General features: G+C 33.1%; 1 protein-coding gene across 1 annotated transcript in view; it reads left to right on the forward strand.

The window, feature by feature from the left end:
• The window catches only part of LOC114339583 (dynein axonemal heavy chain 1-like), a 452416-nt gene that overhangs the window by 412157 nt on the left and 25133 nt on the right, over nt 1-15126 (forward strand). The gene's annotated exons all lie outside the window — the stretch shown is intronic.

A 15126-nucleotide genomic window follows, 5' to 3' on the forward strand; every position in this document is an offset into this window, starting at 1 on the left:
GCTAATCAAGTGTGCGCGACACTATTTTCCACCGACAGTATGGTGCAAATGAAAGGAATAAATTCGTTATTTCGTAAACCGGCGACTTTAAGAAAAAATCCCGAAACAGATCCATTTTTATTTTTAAGTTATGATATTGTGGCATATACGGTATACTAGTGACGTCATCCATCTGGACGTGATGACGTAATCGATGATTTTTTTAAATGAGAATAGGGGTCATGTGCTAGTTAATTTGAAAGGTTCTTCAATTCTCTATTCACTAATATAAACATTTACATAATTATTTATACAGGGTGTCCAAAAAATGTTTATTAAATTAAATTATTTGACAAAAAAAGAAGTAGATGGACACCCTGTATAAATAATTATGTAAATGTTTACATTACTGACTAGAGAATTGAAGAATCTTTCAAATGAGCTACCACATGACCCCTATTCTCATTTAAAAAAATCATCGATTACGTCATCACGCCCAGACGGATGACGTCACTAGTATACCATATATGCCACAATATCATAACTTAAAAATAAAAATCGACCTATTTCGGGATTTTTCCTTAAAGTCGCCAGTTTACGAAATAACGAATTTATTCCTTTCATTTGCACCATACTGTCGGTGGAAAATAGTGTCGCGCACGCTTGATTAGCAATTAAAAAACAAAGGAGGTTTGAATATTGTATTGCAAAAAACTCTTCGGGATTTCATCAATCGATGTTTAAAGAATATCTACTTACCTTGGCAACATTCAAATTTTCAGTTTCTCACATAGTTTTTGAGGGTTAAAAATGGCCGATTTCGCAATTTTTCAATTTTTAATCGCTTATATGTCAAAAAGTGTCATTTTTAGAGAAAAGTCACTAAAGACCTTTTCTGTTTGGAATGATCCAAAAAACCTAAAACAACGTTTTTCCATGCAAAAATAATAATTTTAGGAAAAAAACAAAAAAAAAACGTTTAAAAAATTTTTGACCACCTTTTGGTCCTGGCAACATGCAAATTTATTAAAAGGAGTCCTTTTTGAGTAAGATTGTGCAAAAAATCCGAATTAGAATATTTTTCCTAGCGGATGCGCAGTGGCTTTCTGGACTAAAGAGAATATAAAATAATTTGACGATATAAAATGCTTAAAATTCCAAAAATTACACTATAATAAAAAAGTAATTTTTACAATACCACGGTTTTGTTATATACAGGGTGAGGCAGATAACTGGCCCATTAGAAATATCTCGAGAACTAAAGGCAACAGAATCATGAAAATTGGAATAAGGGGGTTTTGAAGGATGATCTATTAAATGAAAATATTTTCATCTCTTTGCAACTTCCGGTTATACCGGAAGTTGCTTATAACTTCGTTTTTTTAAATGGGACACCCTGTATATTTTTACATTTTTGGATTCTCTTCGATGTCTTCTTTTTAAAATATAAGGTTTTGTAATATTGTACAGTGTATTTTAAAAGATAATTACGTTTTTTTTTTAATTTCGTAGCAAAATTCACACCCTGTAGAATTGTAGTAGTTTAACATCTAAAACTCTACTTACGTTCAAATGATTTTTAATATACTCTACTATTGTTAAGAATCATTAGTATAGCTAAATTTTTAATTTTAGTATACAGGGTTGGTCGAAAATCGGAATGAGTATTTTCTGAGTTTTCTTAAATGGAACACCCTGTATTTTAGTATTGTAATGAAATGATATTTTATGGTACTTTTTTATTTCTTAAGCATTCCCTATACCTAACTGCTTTAATTTGTGCTTAATTGTTAATCGCACCAACAATCTTAACTAAGAAGGTATTTCGATAGCTAAACCATTATTGGTAATTTTAAGGACCAGTCTGGATTAATATGTATTTATTTCGGAAAAATTATTTGGGATTGAGTATTTTCACGGCCAACCTAATAAAATTTTACGTATTTTTTGTTGCAATTAATGTTTAGCTTGAATCACCAATAACTCACAAATTAAAGCAGTTAGGTATAGGGAATGCTTAAGAAATAAAAAAGTACTATAAAATATAATTCCACTACAATACAAAAATACAGGGTGTTCCATTTAAGAAAACTCAGAAAATACTCATTTCGGGTTTCGACCAACCCTGTATACTAAAATTAAAAATTTAGCTATACTAATGATTCTTAACAATAGTAGAGTGTATTAAAAATCATTTGAACGTAAGTAGAGTTTTAGATGTCAAACTACTACAATTCTACAGGGTGTGAATATTGCTACGAAATTAATAAAAAACGTAATTATCTTTTAAAATACCCTGTATAATATTACAAAACCCTATATTTTAAGAAAGAAGACATCGAAGAGAATCCAAAAATGTAAAAATATACAGGGTGTCCCATTTAAAAAAACGAAGTTATAAGCAACTTCCGGTATAACCGGAAGTTGCAAAGAGATGAAAATATTTTCATTTAATAGATCATTGTTCAAAACCCCTTTATTCCAATTTTCATGATTCTGTTGCCTTTAGTTCTCAAGATATTTCTAATAGGCCAGTTATCTGCCTCACCCTATACAGGGTGTCCAGAAACTCTACCGACAAACGAAGACAGGAGATTCCTCAGGTAAATTTAAGATAATTTAACCCAATTCACTTAGTCCGAAAATGCTTCTTAAGGGAGCTAGAGCTCTTTGAAGATGGTGTCTTGTAATTAGTTTTTCTTAAATACCTCCAGAACGCTTTTATTTAAAAAAACAAAAATTGGTACGCGTATTTATCTTCAAGAGATAAATCTAATCAATACATTGCAAATTTCTAGTACCGATCATAGGCGTCCGTTTTGGGTAGGGCAACGGTTATTTTATCGCATAACTTTTTTATCTTTAACTTGTATGCATTTCTGACACTAGATTATTAAATTGTGAAGTATTCTAGTACTAAAAGGTACTCTTGTTTTAAATCGGTAGGACACACCGTTTTCTAGAAAAATCGATTTGAAAATTTTTCACTTTCTGAATAACAAAAAAAAAATTTCAAAAAAAAACTGTTTAGAAAGACGAAAACTGGTTCATTTATTTATATTCCAGAGATAAATCGATTTAATTAATTGCGAATTTCTAGTACTGGTCATAGGCGTCCGTTTTGGGTAGGTCAACAGTTATTTTATGGCATAATGTTTTTGTCTTGAATTTTCGAGCATTTTTGACACTAGATTATTAAATTATGAGGTATTCTAGTACTAAAAGTTACTCTTACTTTATGTTGGTAAAATACTTCGTTTTATGTTGAAAAGTTCTTTCAATTTTTTTTCAAATTCCAAAAACGAAAAACTTTCAAATCGATTTTTCTAGAAAACGGTGCATCCTAACGACTTAAAGCAAGAGTACCTTTTAGTACTAGAATACCTCACAATTTAATAATCCGGTGTCAAAAATGCATAAAAGTTAAGGACAAAAAAGTTATACGATATAATACCCGTTGCTCTACCCAAAACGGACGCCTATGACCGGTACTAGAAATTTGCAATCGATGGAATCGATTCATCTCTGAAAAGTAAATATGCATACCAATTTTCGTTTCTCTCAATAGAAGCCTTCTAGAGGTATTTAAGAAAAACTAATTTCATGACGCCATCTTCAAAGAGCTCTAGCTCCCTTCAGAAGCATTTTCGAACTAGGTGAATTGGGTTAAATTGCCTTAAAATTATCTGAGGAATCTCCTGTCTTCGTTTGTCGGTAGAGTTTCTGGACACCCTGTATAGGAGAAAACATGTTTCGAAAGAATAAAATATGAATTTTTAGTAGGTGTATTAACTGTTAAAATTATAATTCCAAAAATTACACTAGTATAAAAAGTAATTTTATAATACCACGGTTGCTTAAAATGGTATATATAATATTTATATATAATAATTAACTTATAATAAAATAAGAATTTTAAGTAAGTATATCAACTTTTAATTATTTATTAAAAAAATCAAAGAAAGCCAAGCAACAGCCGTGTTCGAACCGTGGGAACTCTCGGTCTGCAGTCTAATGCCACTGACCTACCATCAATTTGTAGATATCGATTTATTAACGTACTTTAAAATATCATTGCATTAGTCACATTTTTAAAATAGTTTGAAATAAAAAAAAATCGATTTTCAATTCAGGGTGATTGATTAGTGGGGAAAAGCTTTGTAGATCCGTTATAGTAATAGATAGCAATAAAAGTTAATAACAAAAATTGTAGCCAACTTTGATTACAGATTCATAATCAGTAATCGTAAATTGTCAGGTTTAGACAATTCAGTCATGGCTTACCTAAAATTTCGAAATATTTAGACCTGTAATTAATAATTTGCTCTGAGAAATGAAAATTTCTCAAAAACTGATAAATTTAGACATAGGGAATGTTATATACAAATTAAAGTACGGTAATAGTACTTTTCGATAGTGATATAAAATACAGGGTGTTTCAATTAAAATTACTGAGAAAATAATGTACTTGCGTTTTGACTCACCCTGTATTCAATATAAAGAAAATCAGGAATATCAATCATTTATGAAAATTTTGACAATAAGTAAAAAAATATGGCATCAATAAACCTTTTCCGTTGTGCTTATTTTTATTTATACAGGGAGTTGAACTTGTTACGATTTTCGTATAAAATTTGTTATAACTTTGTACATACCCTGTATAACATACCAAACTTTTATAATTTTGTAATGGAGAAGTTAAGAAGATTTTGAATATAAAATAAAATATAGGGTGTTCCGTTTAAAAAAACATAAATTTGATCTGCCACTATGTTATCGAACACTCTGTATAATTCTAACTAATTTTGTAATGTGAAGCTCAAAGTTGGCTACAATTTTTATTATTAACTTTTTTCGCTATCCATTACTATAACGGATCTACGGAGCTCTACCCTACTAATCAATTACCCTGTAACTGTATAGTAGCAGATAAATATTGCATTGTTAGCTAGTTCAAAGCTCTACTGAAAATTTCAGGCACCTACGTAGCCTAGAACTATTTTTAAAATGGATTACAAAATTTGCGGAGTCCGTGACACCAACCAAGCCAAGTATATAAAAACGTTTTAATTAGTAGCTCACAAATCGTCGGAATGGTGGTTGAATTCACCAAGAGAAAGACAGGCGAGGCAGTTCATTACAAGACATTCGTTAAAATTTAGGGCAAAGATAATAACAGACCTGGATCCCGCGTACCAGAAAAAAGTTGATTAATAGCAAACTGAAAATTTGTTAATAGCTTAACGGTATCTATTCGGACAAACTTTGATGTATGGGAACACTGGAAGAGGGGACGTTTTTATTGTGGAACAGGATAAAAATTTGAAACGTCAGACTACGAAAGCGTCCCATGTATTTTTTCGGACAGAACTTCCAATTGATTTGTTACTCTTTCATTAAACTCTCATGCAAAAATCAGACTTGTATTTATCATTAACTGAGCATTTTAATTAGTCCGATACGTAGAACATGTCAAATAACAGGAATATTGTTTACGATAAATGGCAGTCTAATTTTTGCATGAGAGTTTAATGAGAGGGTAACAAATCAATTGGAAGTTCTTCTTCTTCTTCTTCTTCTCCTTCTTCTTCTTCTTCTTCTTCTTCTTCTTCTTCTTCTTCTTCTTCTTCTTCTTCTTCTTATAATAGTGTGTTGGGATACACGGCATCTCTTAGTAATCTTCTTATTAAAACAAATCCTTTTAATAATTAAAAATGTCTTTAGCAAAACAAACTACGTTTGTTGATAGTAAATACGATGGACCTACATTAGCACATATCGGTCTAACAGTTTAGGTTTGACCAAGGTCGGTTTGAAATAACAATAATATTCATTATTTTTATAACCCAGTCGACTCAGCGCTTTTAATCAAAACAATCTTACTTTCATTATATACCAAAACAATGACAGGAGAATACCGATTATTAGTTCTAATTCCATCGCGAACAGGAAGTCCTTAATATTTGAGATCCCAAAGGGAAAACATCACAGCTACTGAGAACTAACGTACCACCAGCTCTTTACCGTTAGTACTCTAACTTACAAAATAAATGCATCTACGGTGATACGAGTTATTTCATCAACCCTTATGGTAGGGGGTAACCAACCCTTAATTATCTAAGGTGGCTCAGAAGCCAGGAGCCACCATAATAGGCCTCTTGGCCTGTTCCTTACCGATTTTGAGCTTGTATTCGTAGCTGTGATGTTAAATGACAGCTATTTCGCCACCTTTTAAAGGGCCTTCCTATTGGCCTGTTGCCTATTGGCATCGAATCCCTGGCTATACGGGCTATTCTCTCGCTGTCCATTCTCGTCACATGCTGATTCCACTCTCGTCGTCTCTGTCTTCCCCACCGTACTATATCTTGTATGTTACAGAAATCTCTTATTCTGTCGTTCGGTATTCTGTCTCTCAGTGTTTTCCCAGTTATTGACCCCAGCGTTCTCATTTCTGATGTTCTCAGTATCCTCTTGGTTTCTGCTGTATCACATCTTGTTTCTATCGCGTACGTCGTACGTCATGATCGGTCTTACAAATGATTTGTATATGCGTACTTTCCCTTCCAGCCTCATATTTTTGTTTCTCCAGATGACATCCCTCAGACATCCTGACACGTAATTGGCTTTATTTTCTTGCTTTCGGACGCTTTCTTTAACAATTCCATAACTACATATTTCGATTCCCAGATATTGGAATCTCGAGACTTGTTCGTTGTTAATTACTAATTTGCATCTTATGGGTTCCCTTGACACTACCAGGGATTTTGTCTTGGCTGTTGATATGTTCATGTTGTAGTTCTTCGCCACTGTGTTGAAAGTTTGTGCCATTCGCTGTAGGTTATCCTCGTTATCGGAGATTAAAATTGCGTCGTCAGCATAACAGAGGATTTTTATTTGTTTTTCCGCCATCTTATATACTTCAACTCCGCCTATCCGCTGTTGGGTGAACTAAGTAGCTCAGCAGCGGGTTGCCAGTCCCAAGCCCGGAAAAAGGAGGAGGGTTCGAGGGTAAGACTAGCGACCTACCACGGTAAAAACGAAAATGCTCATAGAACCGATCACCAAGCCTCGGATACCGGACAGAAATTGGAAGTTCTCTCCGACAAAATACATACAGTCGGAAAAATGAAAGAATACCCATGAACGAACATATAAAACACGCGGTATTTTCTTGTCACCGTGTCACAAAGACAATTGTCCAGTGCAAGTACATGTAACAATAATTATTACATGTACTTGAGCTGGCCAATTTTTCGTGTGACACGGTGACAGGAAAATACAGCGTGTTTTATATGTTCGTTCATGGGTATTCTTTCATTTTTCCTACTGTAGAACGTTTTAGTAGTCTGACGTTCCAAATTTTTAACCTGTTCCACAATTAAAACCTGTTCCAGTGTTGCCGTACATCAAAGTTTGTCCGACTAGACACCGTTGGGCTATTAACAAATTTTCAGCTTGCTATTATTGATCAACTTTTTTCTGGTGCGCGGGATCCAGACCTATAACAAAAGGCAGGAAAACAGTCAAAGCTATTATACTATGCGTGCTAATAGGGTACTGCAAGCTAATAGCCAGTTGGAACTCTTAAAATTAGCAGGTCATGAATTGCAGATTCTGTCATCAAGCAGAGGAAACAGCACAGCACATTCTTTCAGAGTGGTGGGCTGACAAATATGCAGTTCTTTGCATTAGGCGAAGAAAAGCCACCGGCAAAGACCTACATGGAAGATTCAATCTTGAAGTTATTAGACCTTGTATAACTTCTAACTTCTAACTTTTAACTTCAGGACAAGCTAGACAATGTAATTTGGAGATATCACAATAGATTTGGGGGACCACAATAGATCTAAAAAGGTAGCAGTGAAATAGGGCCACCTCAATGGATCTCTCTACATATTTACCACTTACATATTAATAAGAAACATATTATTAGTCCAAGAAAGAACCAAAGGTTTTCACCTCGCAATTTCTACAGAATGGATCGATTTGCTTGAAAATTTAAGAATAAATAGTGGATAGTCCTAGGATCAAAATCTATATAATGCCGAAAGACTCTTATACCATGGGGGGGGGGGGAGGTTGCCATCCCATCTCGGGGTGGAAATTTTTATTATATTTTGACTGCAAAAGTTGGGAAAAACGTTGATTCTAAGCAAAAAATATTCTGTATATTTTTTTGATAAAATTAATAGTTTTCGATTTATTCGCTATTGAAAGTGTTAGTTTTATATCGAAAAAATCAATGTTTTTTATACATAGGTGCCCATTTACGATCCACTCAATTTTTGCCGTAGAAAAATTTTTTTCATACCAAGTTCTTGGGAATTAAATAACCTACAATTTCATATTTAAACATTTTTTCTTATCTTCCATGCTAATCTATTCTGAAGAAAATGGCATTTTTTACCAAACTACAAAAATTCGTTATTCGCTTTAAACTCCATTTTTTTAAACTAATCGTTAAGCCGGTTAAACTTCTAGAACTTGTTAATAATACATAAATAAAAAAGAGCAAATAAGGTCAATGACTAATTTTAATTAAATTTGTTTAAAACGTTTAAAAGGTTTAAAACAGTTTTTTAAAAAACTAATCATTCTAAGCCAGTCAAAGTTCTAGAATCTATTAATAATACATAAATAAGGAAGAATGAATAAGGCCAATGACTAAAACACCGCTAACTTACATTATTATGCTTCCAATTGGATTTCTCCTTTTTTTTTTTTCAAAAAAATATAATGCTTTTTTAACCGTAACTTTTTTTACTTTAGAACATTTGGTGAAAAAGAATTTTGTATTTTGTGACAAGATCTATAAGTATATTAATATTAAATCTCTTTACAATCCTCAGTCACAAAAAGAGGTGACTTTGAAAGGGTTGGTAAAGGTGGTTTTTGCAGTTTTTGCATGTTATTAAAAGTATAATTGTCAATATCTCACTCAATTTTTGCCACACAAAAAAATTTTTCACACCACGTTCTTGGGAATTAAATAAGCTACAATTTCGTTTTTACATATTTTTTCGTATCTCTGATGGTAATCTTTGTATTCTGAAGAAAAGCCACTTTTTCCAAACTACAAAAATTCGTTATTTGCTTTTAACTCCATTTTTTTAAAATAATCGTTAAGCCGTTTAAACTTCTAAAACTTGTTAATAATACATACATAAAAATGAACAAATAAGGTCAATGACTTATTTTAATTAGGGTGGTGATTAGGGGGTTGCTTCCGAACACTTTTTCGTTGAAAAAGTAGGGACTGACATTCTTTTCATTATAAGTCACTTAGTTTTTGAGCTAGAGAATTTTTTTATTTCTAAAGACAATAATTTTTAAATACGTTAAATTAGTTTCAACAAGCTATCATCGAAAGATGTATAGTTTTCCCGTCTTTTGACTTTGAAACTACAATAATTAGCATTTGACGAAGAAGAGCTAACATATAATAAAGTATAGCTCGATTACTATTGGTCTTAAAGAAAATTAAAAATACAGTTTTGTTTATTTTTTCAACAGGTACATTTTTGTTAAGTCAAGTTGTTTTGATAAAACGAAAACTTTTGGAGTTATTAGCCGAAAACTTATTAAAAACATTGATTTTTTCTACATAAAACACTTTCGATAGCGAATAAATCGAAAATTGTTAATTTTATCAAAAACTGTATACAACGTTTTTTGCTTAGAATGAACGGTTTTACCTACTTTTGCGGTCAAAATATAATAAAAAATTGTGACCAACCACATGGAAGTGGCAACCACCCCCGTGGTAAAAGTGCATTTCGGCCTTTTATAGATTTTGATCCTTGGACTATCCACTACTTATTCTCAAATTTTTAAGCAAATCGATCCATTCTGTAAACACTGCGAGGTTGTGTCCTATTTTAAGCTTCATTCTTCATCATTAACCCGTACGCGTCCACTGCTGGACATAGCTCATGTCTTTCCATGTATCTCTATTTTGTGCGGCTTGCATCCAGTTACCGATAGCATGCTTCAAATCATCGGCCCATCTGGTTAGTGGGCGTCCTCTGCTCCGTAGTGCTTCTTCTCGCGGCCTCCACTCGACAATATGTTTTGTCCAACGGTTATCTGACAATCTGGCGACGTGTCCTGCCCAATTCCACTTAAGTGACGCGATTTTTCCGACAGCGTCTGTTGTTTTTGTTCTACGTCGTATTTCTTCGTTTGGGATTCGGTCTCTCAGGGAGACACCAACATCTGGCGCTCCATAGCACTCTGAGTTACGCGAATCTTGTTCACTACCTTTTTTGTTAGTGTTTCGGCTCCATAAGTGAGTACAGACAACACACACTGGTCAAAGATTTTCCTTTTGAGGCATATTGGCAAGTCCAATTTAAATACATACAGTAGGAAAAATGAAAGAATACCCATGAAAGAATATATAAAACACACTGTATTTTCCTGTCACCGTGTCACACAAAAAATTGGCCAGCGCAAGTACATGTAATAATTATTATTACATGTACTTGCGCTAAGCAATTTTCTTTGTGACACGGCGACAGGAAAATACAGCGTGTTTTATATGTTTGTTCATGGGTATTCTTTCATTTTTCCGACTGTAGTTCAGTTTACCAAACGCTGCCCAGGCTAATCCTATGCGACGTGGGAGTTCGCATGTATGATTATTTCGTCCCAACCGAATTTCATGTCCCAAGTACTTATAAGATGCAGTCTGCCCAATATCCATTCCATCAACAACAATATTACGATTTAGCACCAGATTAGTCATTATTTGCCTCTTGTTGATATTAATCTTTAGTCCGACCACTAAGGAAGCGTAATATAATTTGTTCAACATTATTATTACATCATCAAACAAAATTTAAAAACAATAGAGTTGATAAGATACCCTCAGTTGGGGAGAAAGTATTAATAATAAAGTTTTTTTATTCGGTCAATGGTGTGAGCACTTTCAGATAAATAGTAACGTGTGGCCTAACTTTTACACACATACCTACTGTGGCAAATGTATTATATTTTTCAAAATTTTGGAATGCGTTTGAATCGTAGAACAATTTTAACTTTTGATTTTAATACAGACTTCAATCCTCTTCAAATATTCTCTCATGACTTTTAATTTAAAATAATTAGGGAAGCAGGAATTCAACAGTTTAAAATTTTACATTGAGTTTCCTATGGCCCGTTTTACGATTCACCACCCGGTATAATAATAATTTTCAAATTAGTATGATACAATTGATCCAAAAGATGACATAACCCAGACATCCAAAGTGAAAGTTATCCTCCAACACTGTTGGAGGTTGATGTTGTTCATTAAAAAGTTACACCGTTTTGAGCGTCCAGTTTGGCGGGGGGGGGGGGGGAGTCGGAAAATTAGTAGTTTTTTTACGTTTTTTCATCAATATTTCTAAAACTATACTTTAGCGTAAACAATTTTCTATAGACAAATGTTCTACATAAAATTCAAAACAAAAAGGTCCTATACATAATTGTTATAAAATCAACGGTTACAGAGTTACGGAGAGTGAAAAGTAGAGGTTTTCGATACTTTTTATATTTCTTGGGCAATTGATGATGATTTTGGGTGGTGACGTTGACGTTTTTTCAAGGGATTATCACTAACATACCATCGGCCACTGAAATAGCCAAATTTATTTACATAACACAATCCTGTTAAAGAAAATTTCTTTCATCAGTAATAATATTGCCCAAAAAATATAAAAAGTGTCGAATACCTCCACTTTTCACCCTCCGTTACTCTGAAACCGTTGATTTTATAAAAATTATATAGGGGACCTTTTTTGTTTTAAATTTTACGTAGAACAATTTGTATAGAACATTGTTTACGCTAAAGCATAGTTTCAGAAATATTGACGAAAAACGTAAAAAAACTACTAATTTTCCGACTTCTCCCCCATCTCCCCCCAAAACCGGACTCTCAAAATGGTGTAACTTTTTACTGAACAACATGTGGACCATATAGGACAATTTGGTGTTGGAGGAAAACTTTTACTTTGGATGTTTGGGTTAGGCTTTTTTTGGACCAATACTATACTACCTCCTTAACTTTGAAACCGTTCATTTTAGAAGGATTATGCATAGGGCCTTTTTCATTTCAAATTTAGTGTATAATATTTTTGTATAAAGGGTTGTTCATGCTAAACCACATAGTTTTAGAAATATTGACGAAAAACCTAAAAAACTACGAATTTACCGATTTCTCCCCCTCTCCCCCCCAAACCCGACGATCAAAATGGTGTGACTTTTTTCTGAACATTATGTGAACCATATAGAACAATTTGGTGTTGGAGGATATCTTTCACTTTGGATGTCTGGGTTTGGGTCTAGTTATACCATACTAAATATAACATTACAATAATTACTTGGAACATAATAAATAAAATTTAGTATAGTAGACAGCTCAGGCAATAAATATGATTATTAAAACTCTAAAAAATAACAATAAAAATACGAAAAAAGTTAAAAAAAAATCACTGCATCTAAGACTTGATTAGTAATTCACCGCACTATGACTCGACACTCCGATTCTCCAGATGTACTAGAGATCTTTCATGTAAGATGTTGAACAGGTCCGTGGCGAGTGGATTTGGATGGTAAGATAGTCTGGTCTTGTATGTAGAGTTTACAGCAGGTATTGCTTCGCTAAGAGTTGCTTCAACTATGAAGTTCTTCTTGGTTCTGGACTGAGTTTGCCCGCTCTTTGCCCTTGCATAATATTTTTTAGTAAACTCTCATTGCATGTCCGAATTACTACAGATGTTTCTTCTTGATCCTTTTTATAATCTCAGAAGTCTTGCTGAAACGATCAAGTATTGTGGAGTTTCGAATCTTCTCTATCCAAGAAATTCTTAAAATTCTTCACATTTCGAAGACTTCACGGCGTTTAAGATCGATTTTGTTTACAGTCCAAAACTCGAAAGCATACAGTAAGACTAAGAACACGTAGCAGCGAAATAGGCGGATCTTGAATGCCAATTTTAGGTCTCGTTACATAATACTTTGGACATCCTTCTAAAAGCGGCTCTAGCTTGCTCTATCCTGGTTCAAACTTCAACTTGACTATTTGGTGATATCCAAAGTAAACAATTTTTCCACCTACTTCTACCGAAAGTATACTTTTCCGGACCTGATTGTAGGGAGCAAAGTCGTACTCTTCCTCCCTAGGGAGTAAAAGTACTTTTCTTCCCTAGGGAGTAAAAGTAAAAGTGACGTCATGATATATCATTAATGAAATAACTTATTGACGCCCTATACAATATTCTATTATCTATTACGTAAGTATCTATACATGTTAACGTTTATTTATAGAACACCCTGTATTTTGCAGAATGGAAAAAAACAGTAAATTGTTGTTTTGATTTTACAATATTTGTATTAGGTTTGTTCTACCAAACAGTCAAACTAGTCAGAAACCGTCAGCGAACAGGTGGTCAGCGAGAGGGCATAATACAGTCACCAGTGCTCTCCCCTCTACTCGCGCTGGTCCACTATTCGTTGATGGTTTCAAACCGTTTGAAACTGATGCTAGAACAAACCTATTAATAATTTGACTTATATTTGACAGTTGACAGTTCTGCTGTACCTACTTGTTAGTTTTAAGTTTTCTAATAAATTATAAAAAAACAGTAAAATCCTTTATAAAAGGTATATATTTAAAATCCCTAAAAAGGGCTACATCAACATCACATAACTAGTTTTCGATTGGTTTACCAATCATCATCAGTGCTTACGTGAAAGGACCCCGCAGAAACCTTATGGGAAATGGCTCTCTGTCAAATGCTCTGAAACTTTGGGTTTTGGTAGTCCTTGATGTGTAGAACAAAAGACTCCCTGGGCGCGTAGCTCCAAAAAATCATGGTTTTAAGATATAAGCCTCTGAAGGTATAGGTACAGTGAGGACGTTTGAGTTGAAATAAATTCATTTTATCGAGAATGGGCGACTCTAGAGATAAATTAGATTAAATCAGGTCGATATATTTTTTTAAATTATAATTTTTTGGCATATATATCTTACTAGTGACGTCATCCATCTGGGCGTCATGACGCAATCGATGATTTTTTTTCAAATAAGAATAGGGGTCATGTGATAGCGTATTTGAAAGGTTATTAAATTATCTATTCAATAATATAAAAAATAATAATATTATTTATGCAGGGTGCCCAAAAAAATTTCTTGAATTAAATTAATTGAGACAAAAAGAAAAATGTATATAATTTATTTAATTCGAAATACGTTTTACTGTTGTCTGAAACCAGAAAAAATTGTTTATTTGATAAATAAATATTGGTTTTCGCTTAAATTCAATATTAAAGCTGCCACCCACGTGCCTCTTAGCAGTTTGAACATTTAATTTAAGCGAAAGGGGTCGTGTGATAGCTCATTTGAAAGGTTATTTAATTCTCTATTCACTAATATAAACATAAATAGCATTATTTATACAGGGTGCCCAATTTTTTTGAATTAAATTAATCGAAACAAAAAGAAGAATGTATATAATTTATTTAATTCGAAATACATTTTACTGCTGTCAAAAAACAAAAAAAAAATAATTTGAAAAATAAGCATTGCTTTTCGCATAAATTAAATGTTCAAACTGCTAAGAGGCAGGTGGGTGGCAGCTTTAATATTGAATTTAAGCGAAAGCAATATTTATTTATCAAATAAACATATTTTTCCTGTTTGCGGACAACATAAAAATGTATTTGGAATTAAATAAATTAATACATTCTTCTTTTTGCCTCGATTAATTTAATTAAAAAAATTTTTTTGGGCACCCTGTATAAATAATTATGTTGATGTTTATATTATTCGATAGAGAATTGAATAACCTTTCAAATGAGCTATCACACGACCCCAATTCTTATTTTATCGATTGCGCCATCATGCCCAGATGGATGACGTCACTAGTATGATATATGTGTCAAAAGATTATAATTTAAAAATAAAAATCGACCTGATTTGTAATTTATCTCAAGAGTCGCCCATTCTCGATAAAATTAATTTGTTCCAACTCAAACGTCCTCACGGTACCTATAACTTCAGAGGCTTATATCTTAAAACCATGATTTTTGGAGCTATGCGCCCATTGAGTCTTTTGTTCTACACATCAAGGACTACCAGAACCCAAAGTTTCAGAGCAATTGACA

The sequence above is a fragment of the Diabrotica virgifera genome, chromosome 9, assembly GCF_917563875.1.
Source record: "Diabrotica virgifera virgifera chromosome 9, PGI_DIABVI_V3a".
In the NCBI taxonomy this organism is placed as follows: Eukaryota; Metazoa; Arthropoda; class Insecta; order Coleoptera; family Chrysomelidae; genus Diabrotica; species Diabrotica virgifera.